Source organism: Manis javanica, chromosome 6, assembly GCF_040802235.1.
Source record: "Manis javanica isolate MJ-LG chromosome 6, MJ_LKY, whole genome shotgun sequence".
NCBI classification, from domain to species: domain Eukaryota; kingdom Metazoa; phylum Chordata; class Mammalia; order Pholidota; family Manidae; genus Manis; species Manis javanica.
In genome coordinates, this window is record NC_133161.1 from 112014435 (window position 1) to 112031565 (window position 17131).

A 17131-nucleotide genomic window follows, 5' to 3' on the forward strand; every position below is an offset into this window, starting at 1 on the left:
GTATAAAAAGGGAGATCCAACTTTATGCTGTCTATGAGAAGCATATTTTTAAATATAAAGATAACAGTATAAAAAGTAAGAGGATTAAAAAAGATTTACCAAGCAAATACTAGTAAGAAGGAACAGCAGTGGCTGTATTATCAGATAAAGTAGACTTCAGAAAGAAGAATATTATAAGAGATAATAAAGATTTTTAGGCAATAGAGAAAATTGATAAGCCTGTCTTAGTCTGGTCAAGACTAAAAGAAGAAAGTCACCAATTATCAATATAAGAAAATAAAGGAGGATATATCATTGTAGATCCTACAGACATTAATATGAGGAAAATATTATGAATAAAATTACGACAATAAGTTTGACAATGTAGGTAAAGCAGAAACTTCTGTGGGAGACATAAATTACCAAAATGGACTCGTGAAGAAGTTAAAAACAATAGCTTAAAAATCTTCCCCCCCAAAAATGTCTAGCCAATGGCACCACTGGTCAATTCCACCAAATTTTTAAAGAATGAAAAATCCCAATCCTATGTGAATTCTTTCAGATGCAAAATAGGTAGAAATAGTTCATAACTCATTTTTATGAAGCCAGGATAAATGTCATGTTCATGGATTGGAAGGTTCAATATTGCTTAAATAACTTCTCCCCAAATTAACCTGTGATACATGACAATCCCAATAAACATTGCAGTTGTTTTTTTTTTTTCGTGGTAAAAATTGATTCCAAAATTTATGTGGAAATGCAGAAAACCCAGAGTATTTAAAACAATTTTAAAAAAGATCAAAGATAGGCAACTTCTAACTTACTGAAGCTATAGTAATGACAGTGTGGTTTTGTCTATGCATAGATATATAGGCCAATGGAACAGAACAGTGAGTTCAAAAATACACTTACACATATATGGTCAGTTGATTTTTTATACAAGTGCATTGCTAATTCCATGGGGGCAAGCAGAGCCTTATAAAAAATGTTGCAACAATTGTTTATTTTCATAAAGAAAAAAGTGAACCTTGACTCATGTCATTCACATACATTAACTCAAAATGAATTATAGCACTAAATATAAAAACTAAAATTACAGAACATCTAAAAAGAATAAGTAAAAAAAGAGAGTCTTCACAACCCTGGGGTAGATGTAGATTTGTTAGAAAGGACACAATATACATAAACATACAAATTAAATAAAAGGAAGGAATGGAAAATTGGAGTTTATAAATATGAGAAATCCGTTATTTGAAAGACAACCTTGAGAAAATGAAAAGGCAAGCCACATATTGGGAGAAAATATTTGAATATATCTGATAAAGTACTTGTACACAGCATGTATAAAGAATCCTTACATTTTAGTAATAAGGAAAGAATCAGTAAAAATAGGCAAAAGGTTTGAACAAATACTTCATAAAGGAATGAATACAAATGGTCATTAAGCACATTTAAATGAATTTGACATTATTAGTCATGAGGAAACACAAATTTAAACCATAATCTGATGTCACTTCACATATTAGAACAGCTAAAATTGAAAAGACTAACAGGCAAATTGCATGAAAGTGGACTAAGAGGAACTTCCATATTTTGCAGGTAGGAATGTAAAACAATACAACCAGTTTGGAGACATCTTGGAGGTTTCTTGTAAAGTTAAATATAAATATATTTACTTATAAGTATATAAAAATAAATATATGCTTACCATATGACTTACCATTTACATTTCAGATATTTATCCAATAGAAATGAAAATATATGTTAACAGAAAGGCTTGTACACAAACTGTCATAAAAGTTATATCCATAGTAACCTGAAACTAAAACAACCCTAATATCATTAAACAGGTGATAATACTCAGCAAATAAAAATTTCAGTGAGGGACACATGCAACAACGTGAATGAATCTCAAAAATATTATGCTTGACTACCAGAAGCCAGACACAATATAATATATATTGTATAATTCCATACAATCAGTAATGACAGAAATCAGATAAAAGTTTTTTCTAGGGATAGGTATTAGGGGGATTTTGCAACAACAGAGATGTTAGAGAATTTTCTGGGTGATGCAAATATCCTATCTCTTGATTACACTGATATCTATATTTTTCAAAACTCATCAAATTATGCTGTCAAATCAGGGAATTTTATTGTATTGAAATTGTAACTTCATGAGGATTATTTATATAAAGTCACCTTTTTAACTGGAATATACTTTTGGCACAACTTTGAGAGACAGAGGGTTATTCTGACTTAATATATAAAACCATATAAATAAATAAAAACTTAAAAACTCAGTAGATGAATGGTGAAAGGTTATGTAGAAGAAAGGAATTAATGGAGGATGAAATACAAATGAGTAATAAAGTTATAAAATATCCAAGTTTAGTAATCAAATAAATGCAAATTAAATGATTAAATGTGTTTTTGCCTTTTGGTAGCCAAAAATTGAAAAATATTGCAATGATGCTAGGTAGAGTTTGGTGTTGGTTCAGTGTTGACAGGAGCATAAAACAGCATAACTGTGTGGAAAGCAAACTGTAAATATATAAAATGAGCTTCAAGATTTTCGTACTTTGTTCCATTCTCAGAAATTGTGTAGATTAAGCTTTTAGTGAAATAGGTTGACTACAGCATTGTTTCTATTATTAAAACCTAAAAATCACCTAAATGTCAAATAATACAAGCATATTAAATTAGTGACTTTCAAACTTTTGAGAAAATCTAATGGAAATAAAACAAAATCTTACTTAGAATCTCAATTAATTAAGACACATAATGGCAGGTCAGTTCTGGGGATGGTAAAACCTGTACTATATACACCTGCCCTACCTCTTTTTGGCCCTTTGCTGTGAATTTTTCAGAGGCAACTTGGAAGACTGCTATGGCTTAGAGGGCACAGTTTGAAAATCACTTCATCGTGCAAGTTACTGTAATCTGTACAATGGCACCTTGTGGTATTTGCAAAGACTAATTGGAGGTATGAGGAAATCTTTATGACAAAAATTCAAATAAAATATAGAATATAAAGTTGTAAATATAATTTTGTGACCTCTGTTATGTGATAATAAATGTATATAATATCTGTAATAATAAATATAATAAGTGATTGAATGTTCTCATAAAAATTTAAAGGAGCTATGCCCTCTGAGTAAGATTAGGACTAATTTAAATATCATCTATATACTTTTTTAAATTTCTCAAGCTTTTAACAAGAATATATTGTTTTGTGTTGAAAAAAAATGTGTATACACGTGTGTTTAAAAGCAAGCTTGACAAACAGTCCTCATCTGTTCTTTTAATATGTTGGTGTGTTGTGGACACGTTGTAGTCCTATCAATCTTATTTCAGCTTAGTGACTGGCAAAATGTCTAATGACATATTATTACAAAAATAACGGACCGTAGGGTATGTGAAATACAGCTAGGAAGTCACAGTTGGTTGAGTGGTTCACTCAGTTACAAATACTTACTGAGCGCTCAGGGTTCTCTGGGCCTCTGCTGGACCCTGAGAATGTAAAGTGAGTAAGACTGAGTTCCTGCCAGGGACACTCCATTCAGGGAGGAACAAGCATTAGTTCTTCACAATTCCACTGTGATCTACATCCTTGGGGAGGCATCGCAGAGAAGGGAACACTTATGTCCCCTTTTTTATAGTAAGCACGATTCTAAGAGCTTTAATTTGTTGCACCAGTCAGAGTCATCATTGCAACCAACAGAGGCCAACTCTGGCTGTTACGCAGGAAAAGAGTTTTATGGAAAAGATAATGTATCCCTGGAGAACCAGGCTCGAGAGTGAGTTTCTGGAAACCATATCTCAAACATTGCTGTGGAACTGGCTCCAGGGAGAAGTAAAATGATCACCGTGGATGACCTTGTTCCATCAGGACTCAACTTTGTTGCCACTTAGTCCCTAAAACTCCTTGACTCTGCAACCAGCATCATCAGCAAAATGATTGCCATACAAAGGCTCCTTCTTCAAACTACCTTCTTTGGGTCTGAAGTCTGGGGTGGGTGAGTAAATGTGGTTGGTGGATCCCAGGTCACATGCCCACACCCAAGCTGTAAGGAGGCTGGAGAGTTCTAGGTTTTTGCTGAGAGTAGAGAGGACTCATAAGACTGGACACTAGCATGGGTATTCAAAAATATGTTCAGGACACCACAGAAATACAAAGAATTATGACAAAATACTATGAAAAATTATACGCTAACAAACTGGATAGCCTAGAAGAAATGGACAACTTTCTAGAAAAATACAACCTTCCAAGGCTTACCCAGGAAGGAACAGAAAATATGAACAGACCAATTACCAGTAAAGAAATTAAATTGGTAATCAAAAGGCTACCTAGGGGCAAAACACCTGGTCCGGATGGTTTCACTGCTGTATTTTATCAAAGATTTACTGAAGGCCTAATACCCATCCTCCTTAAAGTTTGCCAAGAAGTAGAAGAAGAGGGAATACTCCCAAACTCATTCTATGAGGCCAGCATCACTCTAATATCAAAACCAGGCAAAGACACCAGAAAAAAAGAAAATTACAGACCAATATCCCTTATGAACAAAGATGCAAAAATACTAAACAAAATATTAGTAAACCAAATTTAAAAATACATCAAAAAGATCATCCATCATGATCAAGTAGGATTTATTCCAGGGATGCAAGGATGGTACAATATTAAAAAATCCATTAACATCATCCACCACATCAACAAAAAGAAGGACAAAAACCACATGATCATCTCCATAGATGCTGAAAAAGCATTTGACACAATTCAACATCCATTCCTAATAAAAACTCTGAACAAAATGGGTACAGAGGGCAAGTACCTCAACATAATAAAGGTTGTATATGACAAACCCACAGCCAACATCATACTTAACAGGAAGAAGCTGAAAGTTTTTCCTTTAAGATTGGGAAGAAGACAAGGATGCCAACTCTCCCCACTTTTATTCAACACAGTTCTGCAGGTCCTAACCATGGCAATCAGACAACACAAAGAAATAAAAGACATTCAGATTGGCAAGGAAGAAAAACTGTCCCGGTTTGTAGATGACATGATAATGTACATAAAAAACCTGAAGAATCCATGCCAAAACTACTAGATCTAAAATCTGAATTCAGCAAAGAAGCAGGATATAACATTAATACACAGAAATCTTGCTTTCCTATACACTAAAGATGAACTATAGAAAGAAATCAGGAAAACAGTTCCATTCACAATTGCATCAAAGAATAAAATACCTAGGAATAAACATAATGAAGGTAGTGAAAGACCTATATCCTGAAAACTACAAGACACTCATGAGAGAAATTAAAGAAGATACCAATAAATGGAAACACATCCCATGCTTATTGATAGGAAGAATTAATATTGTCAAAATGGCCATCCTGCCTAAAGCAATCTACAGATTCAGTGCAATCACTATCAAAATACTGATAGAACTAGAGCAAATAATTCTAAAATTCATATGGAATCATGAAAGACCCTGAAGAGCCAAAGCAATCCTGAGAAGGAAGAATAAAGCGGGGGGAATTAAGTTCCCTGACTTCAAACTCTACTACAAAGCCACAGTAATCAAGACAATTTGGTACTGGCACAAGAACAGACCCATAGACCAATGGAACAGACTAGAGAGCCCAGATATAAGCCCAAGCATATATGGTCAATTAATATACGATAAAGGAGCCATGGACATACAATGGAGAAATGACAGCCTCTTCAACAGCTGGTGTTGGCAAAACTGGGCAGCTACATGTAAGAGAATGAACTGGATTATTGTCTAACCCCATACACAAAAGTAAACTCAAAATGGATCAAAGACCTGAATGTAAGTCCTGAAACCATAAAACTCTTAGAAGAAAACATAGGCAAAAGTCTCTTGAATATAAACATGAGCAACTTTTTCCTGAGCTCATCTCCTTGGGAAAGAGAAACAAAATAAAAAATGAACAAATGGGACTACATCATGCTAAAAAGCTTCTGTACAGCAAAGGACACCATCAGCATAACAAAAAGGCAGCCTATGGGAGAATATATTTGTAAATGACATATCTGACAAGGAGTTAACATCCAAAATATATAAAGAACTCAAATGCCTCCACACCCAAAAGCAAATAACTCTATTAAAAAATGGGCGGAGGACATGAACAGACAGTTCTCCAAAAGAAGAAATTCAGATGGCCAACAGGCCCATGCAGAGATGCTCCACATCACTAATTATCAGGGAAATGCAAATTAAAACCACAATTAGATATCACCTCATGCCAGTTAGAATGGCCAACATAGAAAAGAATAGGAACAACAGATGCTGGTGAGGATACAGAGGAAGGAGAAACCCCCTACACTGCTGGTGGGAATGTAAACTAGTTCAACCATTGTGGAAAGCAGTATGGAGGTTCCTCAAAAAAATAAAAATGGAAATACCATGAGACACAGGAATTCTACTGTCTTGCCAATGGGTTTCATCCCTGGGCAAGTTTGCTGTGGATTCAGGGTGACCAAAGAAATTGACAGCAAAACATTCTTTGGGGTGAAAGGGTTTATTACCCAGCTTGTTCTCCTGGCAGTAAGTCGAGCACTAGCGTCTCTGCCTAGCACTGGGCCGAGCTCTCTATATAGCACAATAATAATAGCTTATTGCCTAAAGGTGTGGAAGTGGTAGCCTAGAAACAGGCCAGTTACATCATCTGGTGGTTTAAGTTCAGTGAGGATCCTGGCCATAGGAACCCCAACTTCCCCACACTCCACCCCTCCAGGATTCTCACCTTACAATCTACACACTTTCACTCTTCCGCAGTGGTCCCTGTGCGAGAAAGCTGGAGCACTGAAACCAGATTCCACAATAACAACAGAGGATAACAACTTAGAGATAATAAAAATTAAGATGCAGCAAGATTTTGATACAGGTAACAAAAATTATAATAACCTCCTAGCCAGAGGAGGTTCCTAATAACAAAAATTATAATAATCTTTAAGCCAGAGGAAGTTCCCAATCCACAAAAACTTTAGGGGTGAGAAGACACATGTTTTAATGCCACCCACATAGGCAAATCTTGTCCATCAGGTAGGATGCATGCAAGAGAGTGGTCTGTGATAGGACTGTAGCAGGAAAGGGGTCCCTTCCAGGTCAAGTATACCACACTTTTACTCCTTTCCCCGTGGGGGTTACTGGAGGGTTTATATATAGTGCTACTGGAGGTGCATACACTTGGCCATAATGATAAAACAAAGCTCCCCAGTATGATGCTCCTACTGTCTGGCTATTCAGGATATACTACTGTGACCTTTGGTGGCCACTCTGCTGTTATTCCAGGAATACACAGGAGGCCAGCTTCCAGGCCTTGTTCCCAAGGTGCCAGGAGAGCCAGCCATCGTTGGTCCATGTGTCGAAAGGTCCAAGGCCATGTCCACTCAATGGAGTCTCCGGGCTTCAGTGTAGTTGGTGATGGCAGCAAGATGTTATTCTGGTGGCCAAACCTCTGCTTCAGTGATTCTTCCTTGTTTGTACTTGCAGTTATATAGGGGAGGCAGCCATATGTGTCAACATGTCTACAGGGCTCAGGACTCCGTTTCAGGTTCTCTCATTCAAACGCTGTAGCATGGGCCATAAATGGACTGACCATCCCCGCAGACTATTGGTATCTGACTTTAGTCCGGATTTTAACAAGCTATTGTGCCTCTCTGTCATGCCTCCTGCAGTAGGATTGTATGGCACATGAAACTTCCATTTAATTCCCAGCTGTCGCACCCATTCCTGCAGTATATGTCCAGTAACATGGGTGCCCTGATCGCTGTCAATTACCTGTGGTCAGCCATAGGCAGCAAAGAGACACTTCAGGCCTCTTGATCGTCTGCTGGTCTGCACACTATCTGCCACCTGATGAGGGGTATAGGCCCCTTAGCTGTTGTCCCGTGTTGCTTTGGAACTCGGTGTAAGCCCCTTTTGGAGCATATAACACACTCCTGCGGGCTCTGCTAACTTCCTCAAAGGTCAAAGCAAGCCCCACTGACGGGCTACAGCCCACATTGTCTTTTGACCCGCATGCAACAAACACTGATGTAGCCATTGGGCTTTCCTTCTAACCAATGTATCTGGGCCAATTTATCTGCTTCATCATTTCCTGGGGATGCCAGTGGCAAATGACCTATCACATGGTATACTGTAATTATTTTGGTCTGATGACAGACCCATAAGTCTTGCCACAATTCTTGCCCCCAAAGTACTCAGTGACCAACCAGGCATTTGGCATCGTACCAGGTTGGTAGCCACAGGGTCAAGCCCCAATAGACAGCCCAACTGTCAGTACAGACAACTATAGGGGAGGGCTCCTGGCTGATCACAAGCCACATAGCCCACAACTCTGCCCATTGGCAGCTCTTCCCCTCACCATCTTCCATCCATATTGTCTCAGTCTGAGGATGGAAAGCTATGGCCCTCCATTTTGGGGGCTGCCCACGGCTGGAGCCTTCTTTGTACCATGCATCTTTGGGTGTAGGGGCTCTTCCCTCCCGATAGGGACTCTCTGCTACTAATGGTTCAAAAGCAGTTCTCCCTGCTTTTCACTAGTATATGTCACTGGCCCCAACAAGCATTGGAGTTCTTCACTCAAGGGGATACTAGAGAGGCCACTACGCTGCTGTAGGTAAGCACCCCACTTGGCTAGTGTGGGTGTTTGTGCCACACTACTCCTTGGCTTTTGGGTCCAGTCTTGTACCCACCTAAAGATGGGATAGGTGGTTATTATCTTTATCGGGGCCATTCCACTGATGGGTTCTGTAGCCAGCAAGGCATGATACACAGCAGCCAGTTGTTTTTCTATCAAAGTGTATTGTACCTCTGCCCCCTTCCAGAGTTGTGACCAGAATCCAACGGGTTGGTGAGTTCATTCAAACCGCTGCCAGAGACCCTAGTCATAACCATCTTCAGTGACATGAAGGGCCTTGATGGGTCTATCACAATCAAGGCCTGCACGGACTTGACTGCCTGATTTGCTGTAGTAAAGGCAGATGCACATGTCTCAACCCAGTCCCACCTGACGCCTTTTCATACCAACCGGTATAGGGGCTTCAGAATTTGTGCCAAGTGCAGTATAAACACTCTCCAGTAGCCTAGAAGACTCAGAAACTCCTGTAGCAATGCTACAGTTTTGGGGGTAGGAAAGGCCTGGACTTTGTCTATAACTGCTTCTGGTATAACTTTGTTCTTGCCCGACCAGACAACCCCCAAGAATTTAACAGACAAACCCAGATCCCTGAACTTTGATGCTGTTCACTGCCCATCCTTTCTCCTGTAGATGTTTAGCAGTCTAGGTGCTGCATCTTCTAGATCTGAAAGAGAATAGATGTGAGCATGACATCATCAATATAATGGTACAGCCACACTGTTGGCAGTTTCTCCCATGTAGCCAAGTCCTGGGCTACAAGTCCATGACAGATGGTGGGGCTCTGGAGGTATCCCTGTGGAAGGACAGTGAAAGTCCATTGCCGTCCTTCCCACATGAAGGCAAACTGTTCCTGACTTTCCTGCTCAATGTCAATGGAAAAGAAGGCATTAGCGAGATCTACCACATAATGATATGTTTCTACTTGATGGCTGAGGGTATCCATCAAGCCTGCAATAGAGGGGACAGCAGCATGCATAGGGGGTATGACCTTATTTAGTTCTCTAATCCACATTCCTATGCCAGGAGCCATCTGGCTTTTTTACTGGCCACACTGGAGAATTGAAAGAACTATGGGTGGGCTTTATAATACCCACCTTTCCCAGCTCCTGGAGAGTTTCTCCAATCTCTTTATGCCCTCCAGGCAGTTTGTATTGTTTGGTATTAGTTACCCGCCGAGGCACAGGCAAAGCCCTGAGTGGGTGCCTAGCATGTCCCCTCAGAACTACCTTCACCACACGTACTCTCAGTCTGAACTCACCTGCAGTGGTCTGCAACCATAGACCCTGCAGGATATCAATCCCCAAAATATACTCAGGGATAGGAGATATATATACACAGTATACTCCTTTGGGGGTAGACACCCTATTCCCAAAGTGATTTGGGCTTTTTTTCACTCTGATAGCCGCCTCCCTGTATACATCTATGATAGTGGGGGTCCCTGGGAACCGCTCAGGGTTACCATGAATCAGTGAACATTCAGCCCCAGTGTCCACCAGAGCCAGGACACATTGTATGTTCACTGGGAACCAGTGGATAGCTATTTCAACATGTGGCCTCCGGTCTCCCCCTGGTTCTTCAGGACAGATACCTTGACTTTTCCCTCAGTCAAACCGTATTCCCCAGTCTCCTTCCTGTGTGGGCTCGAGTGAGGTTGGCTCGCTCCCCAGCAGGAAATCTTGCAAACATACAGGCCAGACTCGTGGCTCTGTCTGTGACCTCTGTCTCTGGTCTTAATGTCTGGAACTTCTGCTCTGGTTTCAGCTGTTGCCATAGCTCTAGTAAGATCCTATGTGACTTCCCATCTAATTTCCTTCCATTTACTCCTGCCTGTATTAAATCAACTCACATCTGGGTCCTTGTAACCTTCATGGGGCCCTGTAAATTCTTCTTGTGAGTAACAGGTCTTATTTCTTTCCAGATTCTCATTGCTTCTACCTCTCATAAGTCTGCTACTGTATGTGTCACCTCGCTTATGGGCTGCCCTAAGTGAGGAGAAAGAATGTCCACTAGAGACCCAAGGAGGGATGTAGGAGCCATTTGAAGCACAACATTTCTCATCCCAGTAGTGATAATCTCTTCATCTGGGTTATTCTCTGGACTATAGGTGGCATTTCTCATGCCTAGCTCTCATAGCACCTGTTGGAGCTCAGCGTACATCTGCCATCTAACAGGAGAGGATGGCAGATCAACCTGATTGGGCCACACAGCACGAAGTGCAGCCGTAAGCCAATCAAGGAGGGGGTGACTCCCTGGGTCTGATGTGCGTTTTGTAATCGCTGCCTCAAGGCAGGCTGCACTGTCAGGGAAGACAGCTTTGCCGTCTCTGATTCTGACAACAATTCCATCCACCCTTAAGTCCCACAGACACAGGAGCCAAGCTGATATTGACTAGGAGGGCTTCTGCCTAAACCAGGAGCCCAAATTCACCAGCTCAGCCTGAGTAAAGGGGCGGGCCACAGAGGGCTCCACGACCTGGGGAGGGAGCTGCTCCTCTCCTTGGGGAACTTTCAGCTGCTGGGTCTTTATTTTCTTTACAATCACTGGGCATGCTTTCAATACAGTAGGCGCCAGTGCCTCCAGCACCACCCCTTCATCTTCCCCCAGCAACTCCATTTCTGGGGCTGATGGCACCTTTCTCTCCCCTCTCCCGAGTGCCTCCTCTGCTACAATCTCTTGCCTTTTCTATTGTGCCTCGCAGCATTGCTAGCTCAGTCTTCAGCAGCTCTCTTACCTTCAGCTCAGTGCTTCGTAGCTGATGTTCTCATGCCACCTCTGCCGGTGCTTCCCTCAGGGGTTTGTCCTTGTCGGCCTCTTCCTCCTTCAGAACACCTGGCAGCTCTGCTGTCTCATCTCCATTGGCACCTTGCTGCCGGCAGTCTCGTGCTGCCTCCTCACGCATCAAGGCCATCTCCTCCCCCAGGGAATCCACAGAAGTCTGCAGCTCGAGTTCTCACGCCACCATTTCTTGGGTCTCCTCTGTAGACCTTTTAAGACTGTGAGAAGCAGCGAACCCACAGTCCCTGCTGCCTCATGGGCACTCTGCTTCTCAAAGGATCTGGTTACTTTACCAAGGGCCACCCCTACTGTCTCAGGTGTCACCTCCACTTGCCTCCAGTCCTGGGGTGGGGCCCAGTCCTCTAGGAGGCAAGCCACCTCAGACCACATACCCACTGGGGGATGATCCACTGTCTTCCCATTCACAGGGGCAGCCCACTGAAGCACCCCTCCCATAAGGGCAGCCTGTCTTTTTCCTTGGTCAACAATGAACCCTGCCGACTTCCGCCAATTGTCTTGCCAGTGGGTTTCAGCCCTAGGCAAGTTCACTATGGATTCTGTGTGACCAAAGAAATTGACAGCAAAACGTTCCTTGGGGTGAAAGGGTTTATTACCCCGCTTGTTCTCCTGGCGGGAGGTCGAGCACTAGTGTCTCTGCCTCCACCCAGAGCACTGGGCCGAGCTCTCTATATAGAGCAGTAATAACTTATTGCCTACAGGTGTGGAAGTGGCAACCCAGCAACAGGCCAGTTACATCATCAGGTGGTTTAAGTTCAGTGAGTATCCTGGCCATAGGAACCCCAACTTCCCCACATCCACTCCTAGGAGTTTACGCTAAGAATGCAGGAGCCCAGTTTCAAAAAGACATATGCACCCCTACGTTTATCGCAGCACTATTTACAATAGCCAAGAAATGGAAGCAACCTAAGTGTCCATCAGTAGATGAATGGATAAAGAAGTTGTGGTACATATATACAATGGAATATTATTCAGCCATAAGAAAACAAATCCTACCATTTGCAACAACGGATGGAGCTAGAGGGTATTATGCTCAGTGAAATAAGCCAGGTGGAGAAAAACAAGTACCAAATGATTTCACTCATCTGTGGAGTAAAAGAACAAAGCAAAAGCTGAAGGAACAAAACAGCAGCAGACTCACAGAACCCAAGAATGGACTAACAGTTACAAAGGGAAAGGGACTGGGGGGCGGGGTGGTGGGAAGGGAGGGATAAGGGGAATAAGGTGCATTACAATCAGCACACATGATGTAGGGGCAGGACATGGTGAAGGCAGGATAGCACAGAGAAGACAAGCTGTGACTCTATAGCATCTTACTACGCTGATGGACAGTGACTCTAATGGGGTATGTGGTGGGGACTTGATAATGGGGGAATCTAATAACCACAATGTTGCTCAAGTAATTATATATTAATGATACCAAAAAAAATGTGTTCAGTAACCAGAAAACCTGACAATTATCTACCACACATATATCATTTAATCCTTATGACAGCTCCTTGAAGTATTGCATTTCCTGCATTTTTAATATGAGGAAACTAGGGATTTAAATTATTTGTACTGTATAGTGCCTCTCCTGGGACCTCCTTCCCCTGACAAAATTTTTTTTTTCCCACCAGTGTCCCAAATCCCTCTCAGTTGTTCTGGCCACAAAGTGTTTGGATTTCATTTTGTAAATCCTTAGTTCTTAACCTGTTGAAAGCTATGGGGTTTTCTTCCCACACACCATCCTGCATATATATCTTCAAGGTGGTCACAGACCTTCTTTTCGAGCCCATTCACAGAACTTTCATGGGTTCAGTGATGAGGATAAAAAGGAGAATTTAAATGAGAAAATGACATAATGAGACTTGTACTTTAAAAAGAGGTAACTCTGATACTCTGAAAGTAGCAGGGCAGATGAGTTGGGAGAGGACAAAAATGAAAGAAGAGAGAACAATCAGGGGGCTGTTGAAGTCTCCAAGAAAGAAATAATGAAGACTTGGTTTAGAGAATTGTTAATTGTTCTGTGAAACTTAGATGGACAGCTCTGCGGACAGCTGTACTTCAATTCAGGTATTCAATTACAGGAGGAATGCGACCACCTGGCCTGAAGCAGTTCCTGTTTGGGACCCTGGCAGCCTGTTGCTGTATACAAATGTGTACTAACATAGGAAGTAACTGCCTCAATTCTTATGTCTTTTTAGTTGAGTGAATAGAAGTATGTTTCCTCAGGAAAGGGTAGTCTCACTCTGCTCTTCTCTGGGTGAGCTGTATGTAGAATACTGTTTGCAGCCTTTGGTTCCATGTTTATAAAACATGTAGCCAAATTAAAAGGAGATTTAGGAGAGAGGTGATAGGACATAAAAATACTGGAGAATTATTTCACATATGTGAGAGGAAGGATGAGAGCACGGTACTGCTTGAGTAGATAACAGAAGACAGAATTAAGGTTTTCAAATATTTGAGAGACTAGTTACATGTATCTCTTGTACTTCAGTTGTCAGAAAGGAGTCAGATTTGGGCTCAACTTAAAAAAGAAGTAACAGAGCTGTCTAAAGATGGATTGCCTGTTCATATACAGAGGGCCGTTCAGACAAAAGCTGGACAACTGCTGGCCACAATCTCTGGAAGGGACTTTGGCATGGAGGCTGGGGGCCAGGGCTCTGAAAGGTGAAGGGTGACAGGGAGATGGAGGAGGAATGAGCCATTTGGACTCCAAGTTATCTTAAATTCTGAGAGCATGTAATACCATATAATTAGACATCATAAAGTCTTAATGGTTTAAATAAAATTATATGAAATAAAATTATTGGGGAAAAAAGTAATGACCAAAGGACCCTTGAGGTCACAGGAACCTCTGATTGAATGGGGATGGGTGAGAGGCAGCTTCTTCTGAAAGAAGCGTTCAGACCTTCTGTCTCCTTTTACTTCTGGGTTTTCTGTCTCTGAGCCTTCATCAGCACTTCAATCTCATCAGCTTTCAATCTCACTCTGGGCAGCAGTGAGATTTCATAGAAGAAACATGCATTTTTTTTCATCCCCTTGACTAATTTATATTATGATTATGATTTTGTGCCCCTTTACTTACTTCGCTTACCCACCCCAACCCTACCCCGATGGTAACCTCCAGTCAGTTCTTGTGTCTGTAAGTCTGTTGTTGTTTTGTTTTAGGTTCCACATAACTGAAATCATATGTATTTGTCTTTCTCCTCCTGGCTAATGTCACTTAGTATAATATCTTCTAGGTGCATCCACACTGTCACAAGTTGCAGGATTTCTTCATTTTTTATGGCTGAATAATATTCCATTATAGAAACATGCATTTTTGATTATAGAAAAAGCAAAGAACAATGAAGAGTACATAATGTTTGAAAAGCAACAGGAAGGGAAAGAAAGGGGTAAAAAGGAAAGAAATTCTTTCTCAGGAAGAGCAGGTAGTTGTGAAGACAAAAATCATAATAAAATCATTAATAATATTTTTTATAATGATTGAACATTTAGTATGTGCCAGATTCTGTGCAAAAAGTTTTGTAAACATTGTTTCAGTTAACCCTCACAAAAACCCTAGAAAGTAGTATCAATGTCATCCTTCATTTTATAAATAAGAAAATGGAGTGTTTGAGTGGTTAAGTAGCTTGCTAATAAGTAATGTTGGAATTACTAAACAGGCCAACAGGCCATTTAAATATCTTATCCAAAGAACTTTAGTCTCCAAGGTGTATCCACAGGATTTTATAACCCAGTTTATGTAATTGAGAGCTATTTTATTATTTTAGTATTAATTAGCTTCTGAAGTTCAAACAGCTTTCTCTCTCAATAGTGCTCACCCTGTTTCTCTCTCTCTTTCACTTTGTCTCTCTTGGATAAAGCAGTGTTGTAGTTGGATAGCCAGATGGATGCAGCTTGGATTGACAGGAGTTCTCTCTGATTTTAAAGAACAGTTTCATGTTCATCTACCCATCTGCTTGGTATCCATGCAACCATGAAGTAAAACAGCCTTTGCATATTTATATTCTGCCATGCAAAGATGGGGAATTACATGGTCATTTAGACGTTTGTCCATTTAGGAACATCTCATTATACTCAACAGTATAAAATTACAGAAAGAGAACTTTTCTTTTTTTTCAGAGATTATGTTCATATTGTAGTTAACCACATGGGTACAATTCAAATTGACTAAGACTCCTTATAGCAGCTTTCTTCAAGCTTGCAAATCAGGTCTCAAATGATTTGGTTCAGCAAAATTCTAGTTGGTTCACAAATTCACTTTGTTCAGGCCCACCCCTTAATTTTTTTGTTCTTAATAACCCTGTTGTCTTCTATTTCGTTTTGCATTGATAAGCCAGGGGAATGGGAACATCTGCTCATAGCAAGTGCTCTTGGAGTTTTAGACAAAGACAACTCTGAAAATTAAGATATAATACACATTGGTACTATAACACAGGGAGTGTAAAGAATGCTTCTTTTCAATACCCTACAGTTGACACATCTTACTAAGAATTTCCACAGCCATCCAAGTCCAGGGACAACAGTAAGGAATGTGGGTGTCTCTCCATGAATCTTCTAATCTTTTAGCCCCATTGATAGATTGGTAAACTCCCTGCTCCCACATATGCTGCATTGCCAAGGTTGGTCACTGTTAACTTTCACACATGCCCATCACACTATGTGTGGCCCCATAGTAAATTGTTTACCCTAAATTTATCTGGACCCAACTAGGAGCAATGGAAGGCTGGAGAATAGATGATATTCCTGGAGATATTCCAGAATAGAACAGGCAAGAACCTGACGACAGACATCAGACCTTGCCACATCTCTTGTTTTGTACTCTTGCTTTTTCCTCTGCCTATTTCAAGTGGAAGAAATGAGTAACCTTCATAACCTGACGATATTTAATTAAGTCACAGGTTCAAGAAGTGCTAGTACTAGAAGACACATTACCTTGTCAGACTGAAGCAATATTTTGCAAACTATAGCTTGCAACCCATTAGTGAGTGGTCAAATCAATCTAATGAATTATGATTGATTAAATATAGCACAGATTCTCTGATTTAGCTATCATTAAGGAAAAGGGTCTGTATTTCTGCCTTTTGATTCTGGTTTACCTCAGTACCTTGTCTGACCAACAGCAGGTGCTGGAACCGTCGTCACCTTGGGACCCCAGATGCCAGGCCACAGGCAGCCGGGCAGCATCCACTCGGGTCCCTTGGAATGTCCGTTCTTGGAAGGATCTCTCTGGGAGCCCAGCTGCCAAGGTGTGAGAACCCAGGAGACATAGGGAACCAAGTGTAGCTGCTTAGTTGATGACCAGAGTTGAGATCCCTGCGGACAGCAGCATCAACTGCCAGCCATGTCTGTGAGTCTTTTAGGAATCAACATAGCTGAACCTTCAGAAGTCTGTAGCCACAGCCTACACCTGCCTGCAACTCCATAAAAAACTGCAAGTGAGAACCACCCACTGAGCCCATTGAACCCATAGGACCCCTCAAAATAATAACAACATGTTGTTTTGAAGTCCTAAGTGTTGGTGTGTTTCATTATGCTGCAAAACATAATTAGAACACAGGTTAAGATAATTTTTTAGTGAAATAGAATAAAACAGAAAAGGAAGTAACAGAGGTGTATAAAGGTAAGTGTCACTTTGTGAAAGTTTTTATGTTGCATGTGTGTCAGAGAGAGAAAGAGTTGGAGGGGGTTTGCTGTGTTG

At 40.9% G+C, this 17131-nt stretch overlaps 1 long non-coding RNA gene across 1 annotated transcript in view; it reads left to right on the top strand.

Moving 5' to 3' along the window:
* LOC140849974 (uncharacterized) overlaps positions 1-16759 on the top strand; it is a 30357-nt gene extending 13598 nt beyond the window's left edge. The window contains exon 4 of the long non-coding RNA XR_012132503.1: positions 16554-16759. This is a non-coding gene — a long non-coding RNA (uncharacterized lncRNA). The remainder of the gene's footprint in view (positions 1-16553) is intronic.
* Positions 16760-17131: the final 372 nt, after the last annotated feature.